At 35.8% G+C, this 24,330-nt stretch overlaps 1 protein-coding gene across 4 annotated transcripts in view; it reads left to right on the top strand.

Moving 5' to 3' along the window:
- Positions 1 to 24,330, top strand: part of LOC116463111 (metabotropic glutamate receptor 1-like) — a 411,458-nt gene that overhangs the window by 373,634 nt on the left and 13,494 nt on the right. The gene's annotated exons all lie outside the window — the stretch shown is intronic.

Here is a 24,330-nt window from a genome sequence, read left to right as displayed (position 1 = left end):
TGAGTTATCTGACCTGGGTTTGTCTCTCTTCTCTCTTCCTTTCTGTCTCTCTCTCTCTCTCTCTCATATCTTCCTCTAGTTTTCTGAGTTGTCTCTTCTATTTCCCCAATGTCTTTCTCTTTCTTTCTTAATCTTTTCTCCCTTTCTTAAATCTCACATTCTGTTGCAGTAAGAATGCAGAACTGAGGCTCCTCCCTGTTTTCATTTCTTTGAAAGAAAAGGAGCAGGAAACAATCCTTATTCTTGCCTAGAAGCGGAAGCTTCGGTTCTGCCAGTAACTTTACCGTTTCACATGGGTCCCCCTTCTATGGAGCATCGTTGTGCCCCTGGGGGCTGGGTCGGAGAGGCAAGCACTAATTATAATGTCTAGTTCTGACCATGGTGAAGGTAGCTTCTGTTTTATTTTTATCATTCTGGAATCACACCACTTCTAAACTGGGGTGAAGGGGAGGAAAACTTAGCACCTGGAGAAATTGCCATTTCAAAATTTGTTCACCACTGAGCGCCAAGTATGTCCTAAAATAAGATCCTGCAAGCAACTGATTTATCTCTCTTATTTATTGAACTTGAATGTATATTGTTATAAACATATTCCACGATGTTATACATGAATTGGGTCATCTCTGCTACTGCAAAGTCATGATCAGAATAGTTTCTTAGTCATAAAGCACCAAAAAAAAAAAAAAAAAAGGGAACCAGGTGATAAACCCCAATCTTGAGATGAATTTTATCAAAGTCCAGATGAATTATATTTCTATAATTCTTCAGAGTTGTTTTTATAATAAGCACTTTCCTATCCTTTTTCTATTTTGAGAAGAAGCATATGTTAAATTTGCATATGTCACCTCTTTCTGTGACCCATGAAAACAAATTTCATGTAATGTTTTTATTTCAAAAATAGCATGGACGCTTGAAGTTCTAAAGGTAACTGAATTATCCAAAAATTAAGTCATTTTCTCCACTAGCAGCATTAATTTTACTCTTTCAAACAATCCTTTAAAGATAAAAAGTTTTAATAATAATCATGATAAGGTACAGATTATTTAATAATTATTCCATCCATCTGAACCTGTCAGCAGGAATATTATTTCCCCCCATTTTGTAGGTGAGAAAAGTAGTCTGCTGTAAGTTTTTATAACTTGTATTTATTATTATTATTTTCTTAATCCCAAATGTGATAGTAGAATTTTTGTAACTTTTCAATGTAATTCCCCTTAGTTATTCTTTATTTAGGTCTTAACTGATATGACACTTCTCACTTTAATACATGCCAAAAATTTTACATCCTTTAAATTTTTTGGTTTTTGTATCTTTACTTTCCAAACAGCAACATGGGCATCTTTTGCAGAATTTATATACTTTGAGGATCTAACAAGGGAGTCTTTGGGAAAACATACCTTTGAAATCCATTTTATGGATTTCAAGTAAAGACATCCCTAATTTTTTATAAACTAGGATGAAGCCAATAATGTATGCTTACATCTTGGTATATCAATTTTTCAGTTTGTTATAAGATGTTGATTGTAAAAGTGGTTAGCCTTTTTTTTTTTCTCTTACCGTGTTATTTTTATTCTAGCCAAACTCCCTTCAGGAGCAAACTCCTGGCAGGGAGTTATCAGGGAGCATGAAAGCAAACCAACAGTGCCACGAAATGGAAAAAAAAAAAATAGACAATTAGTCCAGATGTAAAATGGCATCACTAACAATTTTCATTAAGAGGGAAGAAATAAGAGGAAAGAAAATGAAAGGAAAGAAGGCATTCCTTAAACTGGAGTATTCACAAGAATTAAAAGATTCACTTTATTGCATCACCTACGGTTTTCTGAGGGTTCCATTACAACATCCACCATTATTCCACTCTATGTTTCTAACTCACTTGCCTTTATTATGGTTCTTCAGAAGCTTCCTTGTAATTTTTAGGTATGGGTCATTTTTGAAAGTTCTTCTAACCATTTAAGGTAAAGAGAAAACCTATATAATTAAGTTATCTTGTGTTGGTGCCCAGGAATATGCATTTTTGAAAGCTCTCCCAGTGATTCTATGTTCAGACAGATATGGGCACCTGTTTAAGGGAACAGTGACTAATGAAGAGTATGCAGTGCTTGCTGCAGAGATAAGTTGGAGCTATCTGATGTCACATTAACAATGCTGAGCATTTCTCTCATGTCCAGGCATTGCTGCAAGAGATTACCTTCCCACAGCTGGAACCACTTTCCTTATAAACTGAGAGCATTCCCTTCACTATTAGAAATTTAGAAATTAATTTCATGTGGGATCTTGCTTTTGAGAGAAAAATCAGCACGGTCTAAATTAACTGGATTGGTTGTCTAGGAAGTGCTGGTTTCATCAGTAAATTGTTGAACTATTAGCTGTAATTTATCAAGCATTATTACATTCATTTAATAAGAAATATATTTCTAATTAAAAATTATAACCCGCAGCTTTCTGAGTACAATTTATACCTACTGAATATGCACCAAGCAAATGAGCTGACCCAGAGAGGGTATTTGAGGCTAACCTTCTATGGAAAACAATCATCTGTTTACTCATTTTCTCATTTATTCTGCTGTTGCTCCTGCTGTAACTATGTGAGACTGTAATTTTAGTATATAAAAAAGAATCTCAATCCTTATGTTTTTACCTTTTTATTGCCATTTAATGTTTTCTTAGTTTGTCTCCAAAGTTACAAAAAGCACAAACAATCTAATATTTTTACAGCAGCAAAAATCTGCTAGAGTTTTGCCAACTGAAGCAAAGGGGCTAAAAACTCTAGAGAACACATCACCCAATGAGTTTATTGCTATTCTGGATGTGTAATTCCTACATTTATGGTACACTGAGGGTGTTCAGCAGTCTGCATGTGTAGCTATAAACACAGAACAGATGCTGTAATGAAGAGCTTCCAACTGATCTATCTGTTTGAACATTGTTTTGAGGAGTTGCAAGTCCAACGGCATTCTCATGACAGGCTGTTTCTGAGATACATGATTGGAATGATGTTGCGTGTCTGTTTTTAGCAAAGTTTACTTCAATTTTTTATTTTATTCACAGCTGAATATCTGACACAACAAAAGGTTTGGGCACTTGCTTTACATTTTCTGGAATATAATTTAGGAGGAGTTTAATCAATACGCTGGCTGTTAGGGTTACTTGAGTTATTTATAATCAGAAGTCCCTTCAGGCATACTTGTATCCTGGGAGATCAACTTAAGTTACCTTTGACACCTCTCATTTCTTTAGCTTTTTTAAAAAATGAAAATGAATGGAAAAATATTCAGGACTCAGTAGATTTAAAAATATTGAAAAAATCGATTTATTGGCAACAGAAGAAAATGGAAATCCGTGGACATTGATGAAGAAGTAAATTAATTAGATCCAAGTAATTTAACACTTCCTTTTAAGGCAAAATGAGTTAACAATATTCAACTAAAAAATTCAAATATCATATAAATGACATGCTTCTTTAAAAAGTAATTACATCAGTGATTACATGTCAAACTAACATCTCTAGTTAATTCCTAGATAAATAAAATCACTGAGTGCCAAACAATTTGATGGCACATGGAGCTAAAATGTGACAATACATTCCTATGACATTTTGCATGCAAAATTGTGTACAAAACTAAAAACAATTACAACCTTTCCTCCCTAAAGGCACCAGACTGACACAAGGAAGTAATTTTAAAATATAGGTTACTAAGTAAATGGATATTATTATATGCTACCTTGATTATTTCTTGAGTATTTTAGTATGTTTTTAACTGAGTCAAGAACCAAGTGAAATTCTAAATGGAATGATGCTCAGAGGAAATTTTCCACTTTGTTCTCTGCTAGAAATATATTTTGTCCACCAGTAGAAGCAAATAAGCCTGCAACATTAGTCATTATGTCCTGGGTAAGCATTTTGATTTTCTTTCCTCTGATTATGAAAATAAATGTATTAGTGAGTTTACAGATATCACTGCCAAATAAAAGTGGCATGTTCTCCTCTTTTTTATTTTTGATACAGTTCTCATTTATGTTTATAGCTCTGCTAAATTTTTATTATTTTTAATTGACACATAATAACTATACCTATTTATAGGGTACACTGTAATATTTCAATACTTGAATACCATGTGCAATCATCAAGTCAGGGTAATTAGCACATCTATCATTTCAAACATTTATCATTTCTTAGTGTTGGGAATATTCAAAATCCTCTCTTCTAACTGCTTGAACTGTTGTTAACTATAGTCACTATACCTTATTAGAACTTATTTGAAAGAACTCATTCACTATTCTGGCTCACAAACAGGATAATCTTGTCATTTTGAAATTATTTTTCTCTTAATCACACAATATATAGCTTTAAAAGCTATTGTAATTCTTCATGATATTTTTAGTAAACATCAGAAGATTTATTGAAACATTTGTGATAGAATTTTACTACTGGATAGTAATATTTATTGAGGATCAATTTCTCATTCATTCATTTATACAATCAATCACTGTTTCAACAGTAAGCTTAAAAGCACTTAGGTACTTGATATGGTGCTAGGTAGTCAAGATAAAAAATACATATATAAGAGGCAGGCCCTGACTGCACCAATATTGCAATATGGGAAGGGAGACACTAAAAAATATAACTAAATGTACTATGTTATGTGCCATAGTAGAAAACCAATATAACATTCTCAGTGCCCAGGGAAGAAAGAGATTAAGTCCAGCTAATGGAGTTGTATCTGTAGAAGGATTGGAAAGATCTTCGAGTAAAAGTAGCATTTGAACTTGACCATAAAACATGTTTTTCAACTGGAGAAATTGTGCTATGCTAGACTATTTTATATAGAGAAAATAACATAAGTGAAGATTCAGAAATGTTAATGCACTTTCATGCCACGACATAGAATTTGTTATGCATGAAGCACATAGAGAGATGTAGTGTTGAGCAACTTTGCAAATGCAAGAAGAGTATAGAATATAGATAATGGTTAATGTCCCAAGAGGAAGTTTCAGTACTTTTTCTATAAACCACAAAGTGCAATAAAGGTTTTTGTGAAGTTTCATCATCATGTGTAAGCTTTAGGGGAAGAAACTGACTTACAGAAAGACCAGTTAATAGAGTGCCACAGTAATCCAATAACAGGTAAAAATAAAAGCCTTAAACTAGAGCAGTAGAATGAAAGTTGAATCCAAGACATGCATATGAAAAAGTTTTCTGAGCTTAATTCACTAGACTTGAAATACCAGTTATGTGAGGTGAAAGAAATAATAAGAAAATAGAATAGGACTCTTATGATTTGAGCCCAAGTGAAATACTGCCACTATTAAAACAGATAAGGAATACAGGAGCAGGACAGAGGAGATATTGACAAGTTGGGTTTCAGATTAATTAATTGAAAGTGCTATAAAGTCATCCAAAGGGAGTTATCCATAAGGTTCTTAGAAATTTAAGTCTGGAGCTTAAGAGAAAGGTCTAGGCCAGACCTCTAAATTTGAAGATCAATTGTCAAAATATTAAAGTGCCCAAGAGGGTGGTTATAACATGAGAAAAGAAGAAATACCAGGAAGAACAGACATTAGGGAACTCTTACACTTAAGAGATAAGATAAGGAAAATCTGAAGGCAGTAGACAAAGTTTATCAAAAGCATGTGGGGAAATAAAAGGATGCAATATTATGGAAACCAAGGAGAATTGTATTAATGTGCTCAGGTTGTCAAAACAAAATACCACCAACTGAGCTGCTGAAATAAAAGATGTGTATTTTCTCACAGTTCTGGAGGCTGAAAATCAAGATCAGGATGCCAACATGGTTGGTTTCTGATGACGGCTTTCCTGTTGAGTCACAGCCAGCCACCATCTTGCTGTGTGCTCACATGACTTCTTCTTTGGGAGATAGAGATAGAGGATATAGATAGCAATGATAGAGACAGCAAAACAGCTCTGTTGTGTTTTTTTGTTTGTTTATTTGTTTGTTTTTTACATGGGCACTAATCTCATCCTAGGAGCCCCATCCTTATGACCTCATCTAAACCTAATTACCCAAAGTCTCCATCTCCAAAACAATCTCTGTTAGGGCTTCAATAGATGAATTTTGGGGAGAATGACTCATATATTCAGTCAATAACGGAATGTTTCAATAAGATAGAACTTGAGGTCTTATCCTTGGAATCAGAAAGAATGGGGACTGTATGATTAACCTTGAGAGGTTTCAGTGCTATAATCTGGGTAGAAGTTATACTGCAATAAGTTGAGGAGTTTGGCATTAAAAGAAGGAGGAAATTCCGACAGTTTTTAAGGAGGTTGAAGAAGAGGGAGGAAGGGCATCATAGAGGAGAACTTTAAGCTTCTTTGTAATATCTGAGAAAAGAGGTGACAAAGAAGGAAAAGTTGGAAACATAAGAGAGAGATCATCTGGTGTGTGCTGGGAGGCCTGGCCAAGAGCTTGGCTGTTAGCAGAGGCATCTGACATTAATGGAGAACTATGACAATGAAGCACCAACTCGGAGGATGTGTGTGGGTGACACTGGTTCTCACTCAGCTGTGTTTATGTGTAATGGTTGATATTAAAATAGTACGAAAAATCAGGCTGAGAGCTTATCATCATTTTTATTAAAATTTGAAAATAAACCCCATCCTACTGATTTTATTGGGCCTCTGGACTTATAAACATTGACAGTAAGATTTGAGAAGGGACAAATGAGGGAAAGCCTGGAAAGGAAGGTGTGTTCTTCTGGAATTACTGATGGGCAGGAGCACTCTCAGCCTGTAAGTAGGTGCCCTTTGTAGAAGAAAGAAGGGTAGGCTGGGCATGGTAGCTCAAGCCTATAGTCCTAGCATTTTGGGAGGCTGAGGTGGGTGGATCACCTGAAATCAGGAGTTCAAGACCAGCCTGGATAACATGGCGAATCTCTGTCTCTACTAAACATGCAAAAATAAAATTAGCCAGGCGTAGTGGCGTGGACCTGTAATCCCAGCTACTTGGGAGGCTGAGGCAGGAGAATAGCTTGAACCTAGGAGGCGGAGGTTGCAGTGAGCCAAGATCGCACCACTGCACTCCAGCCTGGGCAACAAGAGCAAAACTCCATCTCCAAAACAACAACAACAACAACAACAACAACAAAAACAATAAAGGAGAAGGAGAAGAAGAAGAAAGAAGGGTATTGTGTATCCAGAGTTAGATTCAGTTGGGGATACAGCATGCCCATATGTTCTGTGTGACTGGAAAGAGGTAGAAATCCTTAGACCCATCCCTGACGGGTCATAGTGCCTAGGTGGCCAGCACAAGGATATTTTGTTTGAGGTAAAGTCCTGTGCTCCTCAAAAAATCAGGCCAGAATGTTCTCACTTCCTGAAAGATGCTTCACCTGAAGGCCCTTGGCATACTTTAGAATGAACATAGCTTAGTAAGTAAATGGCATGTGGAGGACAATGCTGCTGCAGGAGACCACCTGGAAAGCCACATGCTCAAGTTCAAGGAAGGGGCGAATGGCCCCAGGATAATGGAGATGCACATTCCCTGTCCCCAATCTGGTGCAGCAAATTTGCAGTCACCACCATTTCCTTGATTTTTCTCTTGCAAATAACACACTTGCTCCACAAATAACACAGAAATAGCTACTTTTAATACTTTTAATACTTATGGCTCGTATTTTCAAGTTCTCACCTGAGACAGACCATGGGCACCTATTATGCTATATCTTCAAAGAGAACATAATTCCTTTTAAATATAGGTCATCTTTTATATTTCAGATTCAAATAAACTTGTATAGTCAATGCATATTCAAGTTCTGAAACTTAATATTTTATTCTCATATGTTAATGTGTAGTTTCTAAACTGAATTCATAAATATTCCCAGATAATTATGTGTAATGGCCCAAGGTGGGTACATTCATAATACCATCATGCAAATAAAGAATCTGAGGCTTGGAAGGCTCACTGCCATTTTTATAAGAGGAATAAATGGGGCCAAAAATCGTTGTTTTCTGGATAAAAATCATTTATTTTTATCATTCAATGGCTGTCTAAGTTTGTTACCTCAATAATGTATTTATCATTCATGCATTAAATTCAATTAATAAGAGATAGAGCCCATTCCCAAAAAATTCATGGTATAACACATGGTTACAATCTCATTGTGTGCATGAAATGATAAGAAACAGTATAATGTGGTGACTCATGTGAATGGGAAATTTCAGAGTCAGATGTTGTTTTTAGTCAGTTTGAACTGCTATAACTAAAATATCATAGACTGGGTGACTTAACAGCAGAAATATATTGCTCACAGTTCTGGAGGCTGAGAAGTCCTAGATTAGGGTGCTAGCAAGTGGGGTCCTAGTGAGGGTCCTCTTCCGGTTTGAAGATGGCCATCTTCTCATTGTATCCTCACATGATAGAGAGCAGAGGAGGGAGGAAGCAAGCTCTCTCCTGTATCTTCATTAGGGCACTGATTCCTTCATGAGGGCCCCACCCTCTTGATCTAATTATCTTCCAAAGACCCTACCTCTTCATACTCTCACATTGGGAGACTTTAACATATGAGTTTTGGAAAATACAAACATTCAGTTCATAGCAGATGTCTATCGAGTCATCTGTTTTCTTTCAAATTACTAGTCCTTGGGCAAATTGCTTAACTTCTATGTATTTCAGTTATAAAAATGGATAATAGTAGTGCTTATCTCATAGGGTTCTGAGGAGGATAAAATGAGAAAATTTGCATAAAGAGCACAGCACAATACCTAAATAATTGAGAAAAATCTCAATAATTGTTAGCCTGTGACATTAAAATTATAAAAACATGGGAAGGTATATGAAAGTTCATATACTATACTAATATAAAATTATTAATTAACCCTTCAAGTAAAGACAGTTCTAGAAACTGGGGATATGCCTTAGCCTTATGCATTCATTATATTAATGCTATAAAAAATGGAGGAGCTGTAAGTCTGCTAGAAGTGGAGGCATGCAACTGTTACTCTATGTGAGATGTGTGAAGAAGGACACCTTGTATGACACGGTTTGGCAACCTGTCCCTGCTTGGCCTCAGCTAAAGAAAAATGAGGTCATTTGCATCCCATATGCTAGCCTTAGTGTCCAGTGTAAAGTGTTATCAACTTAAAAGTGAAGCAGACTGTGTGAATGTGTTGTAAAGCTAGTCCAGGAGCAAAAGTATTGAGAGTTTGGAGAATGAAGAAAATAAGAGGAAAGTCTCAGTGGGTTTGGAAGATTCAGATCACAAGAATAGAGCCTAAAGGGTAATTAATTAGAACACTTTGGCTGCAAGTTATAGACGACAACTTAAGCTAGCCTAAGCAAATGGGGTGGGGTATTTAATGTAAAAATATAAGAAATAATATCAGGTATCTCATATGACATAAAGGACGGGGTCCAGAGTGGAAAGGCTCCAGGTTTCTGTCTTTTTGCCCCCTGTCTCGCCCTATGCCTTCTTCATCTTCTCCTTAGATATCTTTATTTCGTGAGCACTCATGGTGAGTCTAAGGATAACCATGCCAATGCTCATGAGTTCACATGTTGTTATAGGTCCAGATACCCAAAGAGAATGACTGAATTCCCTCCACCCACAGGGTTCTGCATAGCACAGAGAGAAATACTGTCCATGGAAGGGGAAGAAAACTCCATGGCTCTGTTAGAGGATCCATTTGTTATGAAAGTTTGAGGTGTAGAGTCAACTAAGTTTAAAAGCCAGACCTTATCTTAACTTCTATTACATAGATTTCTGGCTATAAAATGCCTCTCCGTTGCCTCTGGATGAAGACTAAGAAAAGACGAATGTTAAGTTTTGGTTTTTTTGGTTTTGTTTTGCTTTGATTTGTCTTACAAAGAAAATAGATCATCAGGACATTGTCTTCTGAGTTAATAAAAATACATTATAAGTTACAGGACAACAATAAAATATTATTGTTAACATTAGCTAATAGAATAAAAAAAAGAAAATCAGTGAGTATTTAATCAAGTTAACAAAAAATGTACCTATAATAACATTTTATTTTAACAGAGTAAGGGAAGCCTCCTATAACTGAAGGCAACTTAATACTAGCCTCTATGCAGATTATCTGTAAGATATATGAGGAATTGGCTGCTAACAAAATTAGGCCGAGCCCCTAGGTGATTCTGCTCCAGGTAATGAAAAACAACTCTTTGAAAGAAATCAATAACAACAGGAAATACTTTCCTTCCCCAGATTTTCCAGTTATATAAATATATTCCAAGTTACCATGCTCCTAGCAAATACCCTCAAGTACTGTGGGAATTAATATCTTTTTCCACTTGATCAGACTTTATATTCTTATATTATTTGGCTTAGATGGGTATAAAAAATATAGACTTATGTAATAAAAGTACATTAAAAGAAATTATGATAATGGGGTTGGAGTAGTGGTGAGGGAGAAGAGGGATGCTGTCAGCCAGTTCTGTGACTGTAGCTGTTGATTACATTAGTGTCTTATTGCAAACTTTAAGTAAAGTTTTTATAATTCAGTCCTTAATTTAAAAAAATTACAGAGTCAACTATTTTACAAACCGTGGATAATTTATTGGTAAAGAAAATAGCACAGTCTGTGATCTTTGCTTTGTCTTATAAAGAAAATAGATCATTAGGACATTGTCTTCTGAGTTAATAAAAATACATTATAAGTTACAGGATGACAATAAAATATGATTGTTAACCTTAGTTAATAGAATAAAAAAAGGAAATCAGTGAGTATTTAATCAAGTTTGAGTGTAGGGGAGTAGAGGAATACCAGCAAGAAACCTGGTCACAACAATGTGACAAGGTGAAGTTCTACAACAGAGGAAGTAGGGAATGTTTGGGAGGCACCTAGAGGGCCTCTAGTAAAGGCCTTGGAGGTAGGGAAGGTCTACTAAGCTCTATGGACAATAGTTCCCATTAGCCAGACCAAGAAGGAGATTAAGAAAGTGGGGGTTAAGGTGGAGGAAGTTCAGAGAGAGTATTCTAGGCAGACGGACTACGATGTAAAGAGATTTGGAGGCAAACAAGACTTCAGCTTATTAGGAAAATGAAGAAAAAAATAAAAGGTTTCAGTAGGGTTGGTATTCCTTGTAAGGAATGTTTGTTTAGTTTCAAATATGTGAAGCCAAAAGTTATTTCAGGGCTGATCCTAGCATAAAATCACTTTTGCTAGGATGGTTAGTATTATAGGCTTGGTTTCAAGGGCTGAAACATACCTCTTAAGATCCAGAAGATAAACACTGTTGATTCATTCATTCAATAAACAACTTTCAAGCACCTAATTGTGTCAGGCACTGGGACAACTGCAGTGGTGAACAAAGAGATCTGGCTCTTGACTTTGTGGAAACTGAAATCTAGCTAGTAGACTGGGCATTGAACAAGACAATACAAGCATAGTGAGTGTTTCTATGAGGAGTATGGGTGTTATAGAAGTGTTATTAGAAGTCTCCAACCAGTCCAAAAATGCTGGAAATGTTTCCAGGAAGCATTACCCCAGCTAAGATTTCTGAAGAAGGAAAAGGGGTTGGTTAGGAAAGGAAGAAGTCTGATGGGATAGAGCAGTCATGCAATCTGGATGTAAAGACATGAAAAAAAGGCACTCACAGATGATGGAAATGAAGCAATTCCAGGATGCCTGGAGCAGAGGAAGTAAGAAGGAAAACATAGTGAGACAAGACTGGACAGGTCTCTAGGGCCAGATTACTTAGAACTAGTTAGAGGAAGCCTTATGAGCTTGGACCTTATCTTCTGGACAATGAGAATCCACTCAGGTCACAGAGCAGGGTGCACTGTGATTGGTGAGGTGTGTGTTTCAGAACTATCACTCTACCCCCCGTGTGGAGGATGTTTAGGAGGCGAGCAAGATATGAGCCTGAGCTCCGGGAGGAGACTGGTACAGGGTCCAGGGAAGAGATTACAGTGGCCTGACCTGTGGCTTTAACAGGTGGGATGAAGACAGTGAACAAAGAGAAATACTTAAGTAAGAACAAAAGTAAAAATAAAGTTGCTCAAAAAATTCAATGTTAAGATATACACAGAGCCAAGAGAGACATGACTTTGCCTCAGGATTATTGAGCTCCAAGACCTACAAAAGTTGAACTATAACCAGAATAAATGTATAAACATACTAAAACATGACTGATCTGGAAAAGGAGGAGAGCAGAGAAAAGCAGTCACCCAAGAAAACGTTGGAAATGGCCACAGATCTCTATATGGAGGAGGTGGGTGAAGGGCTTGGTGACTAATGGGCTCATTACGAATTTAAGATGAACCTAACTGTCTTCATTTGATGCCATCAAGTGTTTAACTATTGAATCTTGTAACCCTTCATCCCCTCCTTCTGCCTCCCTGTGAACAAGCAATGGTCAAATCTTGTCTCCCCTTACAAGTCTATTGATAAATGTTGCAGCATTGTCAACGCTGTATGTTATTTCCACTGCAAATGAAGGTGGAATGAATTCTGGCATGTGACAATCTTACTTCATGAACTGTTTAATGTAAGTCTTATCCTAGCTGACATATCATTCTTTTAGGGGCAGACGAAAATAAGCCCTGCATTTAGGATTGACCTGAGAGGTGAGTAGTGGGAAGGACAACAGCAAGACTGAGAGCCAGATCCTGGCTGGCCCTTGGAAAACCCTTCCTTAGGAATGTGCACTCTTTGGGGTTCACAGCAGCTCACCATGTTTTTCACATTTTATTTTTGTGGAGTTCAGTTCATTTACAGTAGAGACAACAATACCCACATTCTGCTTATCACACTACCCATGAACATACTACATTCATATGGCATCATACTGTTCTAAGATGTTGAATTATGTAGTAAGTAGATTTTAAGAATAAGCTCAAAGTTTGTTTCCCAAAGCCTACCTTATTATACCTGTGCTCAGCTTTTCTGACCAGAAATTCATAGACAGCTCATGTGTTAACATGTACTACATCTATATTTCATTTCTCCCACAGTAAGAATCCTAACTCCCAAGAAAATGGATGAGAGGGTCAGAATATCTCCTAAGTATATATTTTTATTATTCCATGATAGTCATACAAATGTCCTAGAGTAACTGCTAATATTACCATTACCAACTCATTACTGAAAAGAGTTAAAACAAATTTCATACTATCTTCCCATCTCCTTCTTTTAAAATAATTTTACTATATCTACATTATCTGAGTACAATACCCTCTTTCTTTTAACTTTCATTTCATCTTAGTTCTACAATTAAGGATATGTTTAACACTTACCTCCTGTTCCTATGATGATGGCTCCCTAGTTATTTCACTAGTCTGAAGCTTATAATCTTGTTCTAGAGTAGATTTCTCAGGAAAAGTTCATGGGACTAAAACTTACATTTTGCTTATTGAAAACATTGTGTCTACAATCTTTATCTCAAAAGCTAATTTTGCTGGATATAATTCAGGGTGCACATTTTATTTTTCTTAAGTATTTTCAATATATTGTTCCAGTTACCTTTAGTATAAAAGCTTTGCTGCCCCCAAATCTGATAATTATCTTTTTTCTCTTATAAAACACTTACTGATTTTTCCTAGACATCCAAAATATATTTTTCTTTTTCTATAAAGTCTAGTGATTTTACTAGAAAAACTATTGGTACTGATTGTATTGGGTCAATATTCTTAGAAATGTAATGCTCTTTTAACATGGATTTACATTTTTTTTAATTTTAGGAAAGTTTTCTTGAATTACAGTCTTCAGCATTTGTTTCCTTGCTTTAGTTTTCTTTGTCAAGAATTCCTAGTATCTATATATTAAATCATCTTTTACACATTTTCTCTAATCCTTTTTATTCTCTGATTTCATGTACATGCTATTGAAGTATAATTATATACAATAATATGCATTGATATTAATGACAGTTTGATACATTCTACAAATGTGTAATACACTCATGAAACCAACATACAACCAAAACCTAGGGCATTGCCCTCACTCTAGAAAGTTTCCTATTGTCCCTTTTTAATCTATCCTGCTCTCCAGTTAGAGACAACCATTATTCTGATTTCTTGCCCCATATATTAATCTTGCCTGTTCTTGAACTTAATAAAAATGAAATCATAAGGTAGATATTATTATGTCTCTATTCTTTCACACAACATGAGATTCATCCACTAACAGGAGCTTATTCCCTTTAATTGCTGAGTAATGTTCCATTGCATGAATATACAATGTTTATTCTTCTGGTGATGAACATATGGGTTGTTTCCAACTCTCACTATGACAAATAAAGGTACAATCAACATACATACAGAAGATTTTATTAACATATGTTTTCATTTAGTGTGGTTATATGCTTAGGAATGAAATTGCTACATGATAAGGCAGGTGCATGTTTACTTATAAGAAATTGCCAAATTTACACAACACTTTTGTCATTTTGCCTCCTACCAAGAATGTATGAGATGCATTTGGTGTTGATAGTCTTTTACATTTTAGCCACTCTAATGTGTATGTAGAGGTATTTAATTATAGTTTCCATTTGCATTTTCCTGATGACTAATGATCTTGAGAGTCTTTTTATGTGTTTATTGGTCATCTATACACCATTCTTTGTGAAATGTCTATCCAAATTCTTGCTTCTTTTATTGGGCCATTTGCCTTTTATTATTATTATTATTATTATTATTATTATTGTTGTTGTTGTTGTTGAGATGGAGTCTCACACTGTCGCCCACGCTGGAGTGGAGTGGCACGATCTCGGCTCACTGCAAGCTCCGCCTCCCGGGTTCACACCATTCTCCTGCCTCAGCCTCCCAAGTAGCTGGGACTACAGGCGCCCGCCACCACGCCCAGCTAATTTTTTGTGTTTTTAGTAGAGACGGGGTTTCACCCTGTTAGCCAGGATGGTCTCTATCTCCTGACCTCGTGATCCGCCCGCCTCGGTCTCCCGAAGTGCTGGGATTACAGGCGTGAGCCACTACACCTGGCCTGCCTTTTATTATTAATCGTATAATCTGGATTTGAATTCTTTGTCAGATTTATGTATTGCAAATATTTTTTCTCAGTCTTTGACTTTTCATTTCTTATTGGTATTTTTTGATGAATGAGTTTTTAATTTTGATGAAGTCCAATTGATAAATTTTCCTTTTACAGTTAGTGCATAGTTCAGTGTAGAAGCCTTGCCTATTCCCAGATCATAGAGATATTCTCCTATGTTTTTTTCTAGGAGGTTTATGGTTTTGAGTTTTACATTTATTACTGTAATGCATTATTACTGTATTGCATTATTACTGTACACATCTTGTAATACATAAGCAACATGTCTTAGTTTGTGTGGCTATAACAAAGCCATTCGTAGACTGGGTGGCTTATATACCATAGAGGTTTATTTTTTACAGTTCTGGAGCATGAAGTCTGAGAATAGGGTACCAGCATGGGCGAGTTCTTGTGAGGGCCCCCTTTCACCATGCAGACTGTTGTATTCTTGTTGTATCTTCACCTAGCAGAGACATTGGAAAGCTCCCTGGGGTCTCTTTCATAAAGGTAGTAATCTCACTCATGAAGCCTCTACCCTCATGACCTAATTGCCTCCCAAGTGCCCCACTTCCTAATATCATCACATTGGGAGTTAGGATTTCAATGCATAAATTTGGAGGAGGCACAAACATTCAGTTCATAATAGAGTGGATCAAGGTTTTTGTTTTTGTTTTTTTCTAAATATACATTCAGTTCACCCAGATCAGTTTTTGAAAATACTGCCTTCCCTCATTGAATGACTGGTACTTTTGTCAACATCAACTGAACATACGTTTAGTCCTGATTATGAACCCTCTATTCTGTTCTATCCATGTATTCATCTATCTTTTTGCAAATACCACACTGACCTGATTACTGAAACTTTAGTCTGAAAATCAGTTAGTGCAAGTCCTTCAACTTTGTTCTTATTTTCCATGATTGTTTTGGCCATTCTAGGTTTAGAATATCATTTTCATTATTCAAAAGTTCATCGTTATGTTTGATGCTATCTCTAGGTTTTGCAGAGATGCCCATTAATAGGGTTGAAGATATTCCCTTATACTCTGAAGTTTGCTGAGAAATTGATCACAAATAAGCATTGAATTTTGTCAAATTCTTCTGTATCAGTTGAAATGATTATATTTTTCTATGTTACTGGGAAAATATATTGAATTATCAAATATTAATCAAGCCCTGAATTTCTAATATAAGCCCTCCTTTGTCCTCTATATAGACTACTAGAAACAGCGTCTACTTTGTCTGACATTAGTATAACTACTAGCTTTTATTTTCATTTGGTACTTGCATGATATACCATTTTCCATCCTTGGATTTTCAGCTTTCTAACCTTTGACTTTCACCTTTTGTGTTTATATGTTTAAGGATTGTGTCTTATATGTGCAGCATCTAAGTTTGATTTTGCTTTTCAGTCAGTCCGATAATGTTTACCTTTAAATTAGAATATCTAGTTTATTTTTATGTAATATAAATGCTGACATAATTATATTTATAGCTACCACTTAACTATTTTCTATTTGTCTCACTGGATTTATGTTCCATTTTATCTTTTTTCCTTCTTTTGATTTGTCTAATATTTATCAAAATAATAACCACTAGTATTTTAACATTCAACTTTCTCCTGTATTAGTTTGTTAGCTCTACATTCTTTTATTATTTTTTATGGTTACCATAGAAATTACAAAAAAAATTTAATCTTTTACAGTCTCAAATAAATTAGTAGTTTTATCACTTCCCAAGCAAGGCAAGGATCATGAAACACTTAAATTTATCTTGCATCACTGTTGTGCTTTTTTCCCATGCATTTCATTTCTACACATATTTTACATCCTATCTTATATTATTATTAATGTGATTGATTTGCATAATCAATATTTATGTATCCCCATATGTTTCTCCTTTGTGTTATAATCCAGTTACAGACTGAGCTGATTTGATGTGGACTGTGGTTTTATAAAACTTGTTCTGCTTCACCTGGTGCATCTTGTTCTAAGGGTAGAGCTATCCAGGGGTGCTGACTGAGATTCTGGGTTCTGATTGTGTACTTGAACCTCTAATCCTTTGAAAGTCTTGACTCCAATTTTGATTCCTCAGCACCGTGAGACTTCCAGAAACTCTACTCTGATTTTCAGCAGCTTACTGCTTAGTTTTGTATCCTGTGCTTTGTGTAGCCTAAAATGTGATAATTTTTCTAGAGGGAAACCACCATGTGTCAGTCTCACTTTTCTTTGCTTCCCTCTCTCCAAGATCTCGGTTCCTCAAGTTCTAGCTGCCTTGGAGCACTTGAATTCAAAATTTTATGTCTACAGTCCTGTGAATGTATCAAAAATTTTCCTTGCTTCTTTGCCTCTTAGTTAAGACTCTCTGCCTGGATTCTTAGTCTGTTGTCCTGTATCAAGAATCATCAACAATTCCAAGGGGAAAAACAGCTTGAAGATGATCCACTTACCTCTCTGAATTCCCGTTCCTTCTGATTTGTTGATCCGTTGCATTCTGGTGCCACGACAGCTTCTCAATATCTTCCAGTGGTTTAAAAAAATTTATCTGGTTTTTCTTGCTGTTTTCAGTGGGAGAGTTAGTTTGCCCTGGGGTACTACATATTAGCTGAAAGCAGAAGTCTCCTTATACCAATCTTGATCCCTCCCTTTTATATTATATCTACTGCTTAACACTATTGGAGGATGTTAGAAAACCAATACCTTTCTCAATAGGCTGTGATGTGGCTATGCTGTTCTTCAAGACTATGGTGATTATACTTGTAATACTATGAGAGAAATTGTATGATAATTGCTTATTCAGTTCTTTTTCAGGTTCCATGTGTGATGACATGAAGCTATTAACGCCTCTGCTTCAAGAGAAATACTAGTGTAAAATAAACCTTAGTGGAAATAGGTATCTAATATTGAGGTTAGTGCCATAGCCAAGAATTTCAGAATCCTCACAAAATTTAGGTTTTTGTGTTATAAGTCCTTTATAATTATCATTACATCTTCAGTTTTAAGCCTCTTACTAAGTAATTATTTCTTCTTTTCAAAACATCCTGAGGTGAAAATTTTAACTTTTGGCTAGTTGTTTTCATCATCCTTTTCTCTTCCCTTCTGTGATAAATCAAAGTAAGATAATAAAAAGTCTGACTTTGGCAGTTTGTCATCTAAAGTCTATCTGGAAGCACAGCAGGATATTTTCCCTTTTGTGTAACTTGATTTACCTTTTTTTCCTCCTAATTTTGAGCGTCTGCTTTCTCATTAGAAAAGATGCCTATATGTGAGAACAAACACTTAAAATGTATGTACAATTAAATAATGTACTTACAACATGAAAAGTACTAACTGTACTCTACTGTAGAATTCTGAAGTAAGAAAAACTTCAGTAGTAATTAACTTAAGAATACTAGTACTGTGCCAAATTCTATCATTTAAATTTGGCATGTCTCCTTAGTAGCTGTTCATATCTTTTAATATGTAGTTTTAGAATGTTTACATTATATCTTTTTTTAAGTGAAAGAAAATATGTGTGCAGCCCCATATAGTATCTTAGTTACTGGGGAAAAGCTAAGAGGAAAAGGAATCGTAGTCTGAATTATTAGGTCCTGATAAATTTATTTTTATAATAGAAGTTATTGCTTTTTTTATATTAAAAATAATAAACATTTACAGTGTGCAATTTGGAATATATTGGGAAGCACAAGGAAGCTAAAGTTAGTTACTTCCAATTATACCTAGAAAGAAAAATCAGCACTGATATTTTTATGTATATCCTCATTTTAACACACACATGTATACATACATGCATATACATACACATTATTTTTACTATTTTTTAAATTTAAATTTTCCTGGGGATATTATGACATTCAATATTAAATTTTATAATTAATTTAATAATTTATACTAAAAATAATTGCTTTTGCTATCCCTTCAATTAGCAAAGTAATAGAGAAGCTCAAAATTATTTCTTGCTAATATTCGTATTTAGAATATTTCTATATACTGTTTTGATTTATTCAGTCATTCATTTAACACTCATATAAGTAGAGTGGCCATATGTATTTTTACCTACCCAGGCAGTCCCAATTTATCCCTTTTTTGTGGCTTAATTATAGAGGAAACTTCTTTCACTCTTAAAAGTAATGTTTGCATGAGAAATTCTATGGTTTTCTTAATTATTTGAAAAAACTGGGGCATATGAAAGCAGAATAATGTGGCACATAAGGTAATTCTGACATGAATTATGTCCATCTTTAGAGACTATGGCCTATGGGAAATTAGAATTAACATTAATAACATGCAAGGAGTAAAAAGGATCACAGGAGAGGTACAGAGATTTCGCCTACATTGCAATGTGAATTGTACAGGAACTTGACAAACATGTTGGAATTGTGAAGGAAACATATGCAAGATCCCATGAAGGCTAAGGATCCTTTAGGGAACCTAAACATTATCAAAGAAACAGAGGGAAGAAAAATATTAAGATATCATTTTACAACCCTTGGTTTGGCAAAAATTAAGAAATGAAGAATTCTGGTAAGACTTTTGTTTTGGGTAGAATGAAAGAGACTGTGGCGGAATAGCTCCCAAGAAGAATAATTGGAAAAACAACAGGAAGGACAAAGATAGTTTATTTACAGCATCAGGGAGCTACTGAAATGATGAAGATTAATGAGACTCAAATTTCAGAGAATGGAGAACTGAAAACTGAGACAATTATCTGCAACACTGTTTCCATGGGACAAACACTGATAGTGTAAATTTGCCAATTCAGGGCACTATATCGAGGCTGAGTGTATTTGTTCATTCTCACACTGCTATACAGAACTACCTGAGACTAGGTAATTTATGAAGAAAAGAGGTCTAATTGACCACAGTTCCACAGGCTTAACATGAATCACAACTGGGAGGCCTCAGGAAGCTTACAATCATGGCAGAAGGCGAAGGGAAAGGAAACACATCTTACCATGGCAGAGCAGGAAAGCAAGTGAGTGAAGGGGGAAGTGCCACACACCTTCAAACAACCAGATCTCCTGAAAGCACACTCACTATCACCAGAACAGCAAGGGGGAAAGGGGAAGCCTGCTTCCGTGATGCAATCACCTCCCACGAGGCCCCTTCTCTGACATGCTGGGATTACAATTTGAGATGGGATTTAGATGGGACAGAGAGCCAAACCATATCCCTGAGTTTCCAGGCTTGGGCCCAGCAGAGAATCAATGGAAGGACCAGAGGAAACAGGAAATTTTTGGTCACAAATGACTGGGGTGAGGAAATGAAAGGCCAGAGAGGCTTCACCACAGGTCCAGCTTCTCCCTCAACACATTTGCTGATGTCTGCCATTGGGTGGGTCAGAAAGATTAAAAGATAAGCTGAATATATCTAAAATACAGAATAGGTTTCCATGGAGTTCTCCAGTGCTGAGAGACAGACTCATCGAGGAGAGAGCTCAAAAACACTTTTGTAATCATGTGAAGCTAAAATGACAAAAATGAAGACTCAAAGTCATTCAAACACATGATCAAGGTTCCTTGTCAAGATATTTTCCTAATTTTGAAGCTATCTGCAGTAGAAGACCAAAAATCTAAATAGAAAAATCTTTGAAAAGCAGGGGACAGAAAGAAAGACCCACCAGATGAAGTGCACTAGTGCACAGCCAGGCTTTCTATTGAAAGTCCTGAAGGGATATGCCCTATGGTAGACTGATTTTTATCAAAATTGCAAAATGGCTGTGACTCAGCTTAGTCACTGGTTGGAATACATTAAGCAGTGCCCCTCTGCTTAGGAGAGAAAATGGTAAAGCAGGATCGCACTTTCTAGGGCCTCTACATAATCTTATTTTATATGTTCACAGTGTCTCTTCTGATATAAAATACTATTAAGCATACCAAGAGATAGGACCATATTACTGGAAAACCTAGGGAAACAGACAATAGAAGCAGACCCCCATGTGATACACTATTGGAGAACGTTAGAAAACCAAGTCAGGATTCTTAACATTGGTAAATAAAGGAAAAGAATAATCTGTTTACCTTGCATTTTCTGTGTGAACTCTATCTCAGAGGAACTAAATAGATGATGAGAGAAAGTTCTTATTTAGAAGGGAAATAGAGTTGACAGATACAAAAAGAATGATAGAATTGCATCACCACTTTGTAGTCTCATAATAAAATAATTTATCTATCCTCTGATAATTAATGGCTGCTAAAACTACCAGAGGAAAGACTGATGGGATGTTTTACAAAGTATGCATCAGGATAACAACATCTGATATCTTTGAAAATTGCTATAATAAAAAGTTAATTTTAAAAATGTCTAAAAACCAAGCAGAATGTCTAAAAACCTCATACACTAGTGTAAATTGTTCAAGAACTTTGCAAAACAATTTGGTAATATATAAGAAAGACGAATGTGCATGCTCAACAATGTACCAATTCCAGTTCTAAGTACATATCATGGGAAAAAAGTCTCCCACGTTTGTGCAAGAAGACATACTTAACAATGTTTATTGCAGCATTGATAAAATAGCAAAATGTAGGAAACAAACTAAATGGTCATCAGCAGAAGAATGGATTATTTTTTGAAGTGTGGTATTTGTTCAATTTAGTTTAAGTGAATGAACTAGAGTTATATATACCAACATAATACTGTACAAAAAGGGAAATTGTTGAATGGAAATGTAGAGTAATGTCAAGTATATCAAATATAATATGCTAAACACTATCATGTATTATTTACTAACACATGAATATACATGCTGTAAAAGCATTAAAATATGCCAAGTGACAATACATACCAATTTGTCTCTTTAAAAGGAGAAGGTTCATATTTAGAATAATATACAGAGGGCTTCAAACATATCCTCAATATTTTCAAAAGAAAGAAGATTTTAATAAGGCAAAATGTTAATATTTAACAAATCTATGGTGGTAACTAAACTGAATGTCATTAAGCCATTCTCTGTAGTCTCTTACTAGCTTATGAATCTTAATAATTAACAATTTTGAAATGAAGCAATATTTTACACCTATATGGAAAGACTGCATTGTGCATATATATAAAGAGTTTTAATATACATGCATGCATTAAAAGGAAGGGTGGAAAAAATTTCCATTTATAGAGAGCCTACACACATACCCAGAGCTCCATTCTCCATTCCTATAAACAAATGCTGAAAAACAAATATTAAAATTCAAAAAATAGGCAAAAATGCACTTGGCTTTGGAAAGCAATCAGAGGCACAAATTATGTATTTATCTATAAAAACGACATAAAATAGACTGCACCCTGCTAAAATGGTCTTGAGTGGTGGCTGTCATTCTTTATGATTACTTTGGACAGCTGCTGCATTATTATTTCCATGGTGAGCTTTCTATATTTTTAAGACTGACCATATGGAATTCTATAGACCATTTTATCTCTGCTAAAAAGTAGATTAACCTCCAAACCTCCATAAACATGCAACTTCATAGACAGCTAACCTGACTGTGTGCCTCACCTGTTCCTGACAAATCCATTTAAAGTCACTGTTACCCAAATAAAAAAAGCCTGGAAGAGAGAGAAAATAAAGTCTAGTTTATTTTCTACTAAAAGTTATTGACATTCTTGAATAAGGAAAGTGGCTGAAGTCAACAAGTAAAGTGAAGGGAAGTTTGAGATCCTATGAAATAAGTCTAAGCTAAATACACACCAATATTTTAAATATCTGAGTCTTTTGTCTGTGTCTTTATTTTTCCATCCTTCACAATAAGGGTATTAATAGCAATGGCTTATGGATTCGGCTGGAATAGCATTTTGCTATTTGAAAGCATTTTCACACACACTTTTTAAACAATCCTTCTTTATGGATGAAAAAATTGAGTCTCAAAGAAGTGATCATACAATTGGAAAGTGCCAGGCCTCCTGATTCAATGTTCAGAGATCTCATTGCTAACATCATACTGAGTAAAATTTATTTGTAACAAATTCTAACTTCATTTAAAAAATAAATCTTTACATAGAAAGTGAAGAATGGGTGACCTGATGTAAATAAAATAACATATTAAAGCAAAGTCATACAGAGTTAAGTATCTCTCAAAGTGAGATAGGCTATTATATCGAGGAAGACTGGACAATGGAAATATATGGGTAAAGCTATGCAGAATCCATCAGTGTACGACAAGCGGTGACTTTACAAAAGGAAGAAAGGAAAAGGAAAAAGGAATGGGAAGAGGAGGGGAGGAGAGGGAAAGGGAGGGGAGGGAGGGAGGGAAAGAAAGGAAGGAAGGAGGGAAAGAAAAAAGGAAGGAAGGAGAGAAAGGAAAAGAAGAGAGAGAGACCTTTGCACTTTAAGAAGAAATTGAAGAGGACTCTTTCTAACTAACTTCTGGGGTTTCTTTAAATCCACAACTTCTGCCAAAAGATTCAAGCACAGATTTGGGACTTATATTTGACAAGCCCCCATATGCTACATTTTCCCTCCAAGCTTTTACTCTGGCTTGCTGAATCTGTGGTTGGTTGAATATGTGGTTTTACAATTGCTAAAAATACCCTGAAGTCAACCTCTTTCTCTCAGTTTTTATGCAGTTGATAAAATGGCCACTCTGGCCTCAGATTTTACATGGCTTGTCCTGTAACCTTTAATAAAACACTCCTTTCATAAAAGCAAGGTCTGTACTCAGGGTCATTTATGTTTCACTTCAATACAAAGTGAAAGTCAGAGACCAAACAAAAGGGATCATAAAGGAGATGCTCTATTGTTTTTTGTTTGTTTGTTTGTTTTTCAAATCTCTCCTTCAATAGTTAATTAGGGTGTCTTTGGGATTACTGAGTTACTGTGTGAAGCTTTGCTGTCAATATGCCGGAAAGCCCCAAAGGAACCGCAGAACTGTCCCCAAACTGCAGGAGTAGGTTTTAAGATGGAATGTAAGTCACAGAGGCCAGAGAGTTTCCCATCCAATTCCCGGGAGACACAGAAGTACAGATGCTGCCCGAGTACACCACACTGTGCAACTGTGCTAAGGTCAGTACGTCGACCAAGTTGTCAAGGCATCCCCCCGCCCCTTGTTTTTATCGTTAGACATCCCCAGCAGGCAGGACCAGCTGCATTATTTGCAGGGCCCAGTGCAAAATGAAAACACGGAGCTCCTGATTCAAAAAGCAGGGGAAAAGTGTTAAAGGTACTACATTACAAAGCCACAGCTTCTCTTGATCTGTTATGGTGTTTTGTATTTTTCATTTAGTGCTGTGTTCCCTTGTGTGGGGCAAATGAAGTCCCACCAGACACGGCCACCCCCATTTTGTGACTACACGTGCACAGCCCACAGGCTGCCAGGTTCCCCTCCAGCCAGTCACTGGGCAGAGGCCATAGGGAAGTTGAACCAGTTACCTCTCTTTCTC

The sequence above is a fragment of the Hylobates moloch genome, unplaced genomic scaffold (assembly GCF_009828535.3).
Source record: "Hylobates moloch isolate HMO894 unplaced genomic scaffold, HMol_V3 SCAFFOLD_27, whole genome shotgun sequence".
NCBI classification, from domain to species: Eukaryota; Metazoa; Chordata; class Mammalia; order Primates; family Hylobatidae; genus Hylobates; species Hylobates moloch.
The sequence above is the reverse complement of the archived record's forward strand: the minus strand, read 5'-3'. Positions and strand labels throughout refer to the sequence as shown.